Source organism: Homarus americanus, unplaced genomic scaffold (assembly GCF_018991925.1).
Source record: "Homarus americanus isolate GMGI-L3 unplaced genomic scaffold, GMGI_Hamer_2.0 scaffold6317, whole genome shotgun sequence".
In the NCBI taxonomy this organism is placed as follows: Eukaryota; Metazoa; Arthropoda; class Malacostraca; order Decapoda; family Nephropidae; genus Homarus; species Homarus americanus.
The window spans coordinates 19105633-19108191 of record NW_024730668.1 but is presented as its reverse complement, the minus strand read 5'-3'; positions in this window follow the sequence as shown (position 1 = coordinate 19108191).

The following is a 2559-nucleotide window of genomic DNA, read 5'->3' as shown; positions in this document are numbered from 1 at the left end:
TGTCTCATCTCCCCACCGTGTCTTGTCTTCCCATCACTGTCTTATCTCCCCACCGCTGTCTTATCTCCCCATCACTGTCTTATCTCCCCATCACTGTCTTATCTCCCCACCGCTGTTTTGCCTCCCCACCGCTGTCTTATCTCCCCACAGCTGCAGCATAGTCTTCATGTCTCCTCTCTTTACTTCTCTGTCTTGCATCTTTTTTCTTCCATCTTCCTTTTCTTCTTGTCTTGTTTTGTTTCCTTTGTTGTTTTATACCAACAAGTTTCAATAAGCTTTTTGCTTTGTCTATAAACATTAATTTGTGGATCGTGTTCCGGGGTAATGGTTAGCCAGTGCAGTTGGTGAGTTGTCCGGTCTTCTCGGATTATTCCTTGACACTGGGTCGTATGATTCGTTAACTCAGGGTGTGGTTGTTGTGTTGGCGACAGGTTTTAAATATTCACGCCCAGGTGCCCCCCCCCCCTAGGCCGGCTAACCTCGAACACGTGGGAGGTCACACACGTGTCCAAATCTGGCACCGCCGCCACCATGTGTAAATAGTCGACTTGAACCACATTCCTCACCCTGACTCAGGCCCACAAGCAATTCCTTACTATCATAGTCATGAATCGAACCTCAAACCTCTGCGTGTGAATAGGGTTCACTACCACGGCACCACTGTTTATGGACTGTTGATATATATTATTGGCAGCCTCGTGCTTTCTAGCTGGAGTCTGTAAAATGCTACTACAACTATTGAAAGTTGGCATGAGCAATTCCCGGTGGAGGCTAACGTTGCATAAGAATAAGTCGAACGAGCAGGTTTTGTCTGAAATATATAAAAGCGTATTTTCGCTTTTGTTGCCCTTGTGGTGCCGTGGTAGTGATCCTTGCTCACACGCAGAAGTCCCAGGTTTCGATTCCTTACTTAAAATGTTTAGGTATAATAGTATATGGCTTAATACAATATATACAGGCAATACTATTTCTCAATACAGAAAATACATATTCATAATACACAAATACTTAAAAATACAGTCCTGACAAAATTAATCAAAGGCACTTCCATCCCTCAGTGACCTCAACCACCACGCACTAGCAGGGTTTGGCAGTGGACTTCTGCACCATCCTTGCCATCGCCACTTACTGCCACTGCAGCCCTTTGCGCAGTCCGCCACTACAACAAAATTCAGCCCCATAAGAGCCCGCACCGATAGATATAAGAACAGCACCATCCCATCTATTATTAAAATAATAAACAGCTCCTTATTTATGTACTGTACAGCCCTGTAAATGTATTGAACGTATATTATTATGTCTAAATCGCATGTAAGTTTGTATATTTTCAGCCACCGGCTGCAACTCTATTAATAAACCGTTTATTATTATTATTATTATTATTATTATTATTATTATTATTATTATTATTATTATTATTATTATTATTATTATTAGAGATACACCACGAAACGTACAAGTGACAGGGATGAAAAAGGTTCAATGGAAGGACAACAAGTGGATTGAAGCGAGTAGTTTTAGGAATAGAAGTTGGTGCCGTGGCTTAACACAGCATGACTGATTGTTAAAGGATTGTAGTACAGACGAACAGCATCACAAGACCCACACTGCCGCTGCTCGAACTCAGAACCCCGGAAAAGGATGAAGTAGGTTAGTAGTAGAGTTGTTTGTTTACGGTACAGTCTTTAAGCTTATGCCAAAGATGGAACGGAAACAACATGCTCGTCTAAAGTACTCTATTGTCATATGAAGAATTCTAGAACGCTCGGCGAGTTTTTTCATGCCGCGGTTTGGAAGTTCAGGCGCTCACGATTGTGTACAGTGGGCGTCAAATGTTTTGTACTGTTTCTTAGCATTAACAAGGTGCTAAGGTGTGTCAGATTCCACCTCTCATATTTGTCCTCGCCTCCGAGAAGACAAGGTAGTGTGCATGGTGTTTTAATGAGCAAGCCTACAAAATTATGAGAGATTATTTTTTGCCCACCCGGTACAACCTGTAAGTGACAGCTGTCATGACTTGTCCAGTGACCAGGTCAGTTTTAAGTATAGCTCATTACTGCACACCTCTGGCAACCTAATATTTAACCTGTTCATTCCCGGGGCTCCATACATCAGAGTAGCAACTGTATTAACCAGACGTGAGTTCATATTACACACATAAAAAGGGTATAACTTAACATGGCTGTTGATCAAGGTACAGTCGCCTGCACTTACAGCTGGTACACTGACTGGCACGTTTTGTGTGATGTGGCACTCTGTCTTTGTTTACATCGTATTTAGACTCCCGGAATGGCCCCCAGGAACCCCACAACAGTAACCAGACTATACATATCAGCCAAGGAAGTGCCCACGTGTCTCACTGTTGTTGGTCTCGCCCCATGCACCCAGGACTCTGCCCACGCATGTGATTGAGAATGTACTGTATTAGCTGGAGTTGCAATGATGTGTAAGGTCTCTTTGATATAAAACAATATATACTGTACGTTATGTGGGGAGGGTGTTTGGGTGGCAAGAACGAGAGAGCGAAAGTAATTTTTCCCTAATGTGACTTTGTTCCAG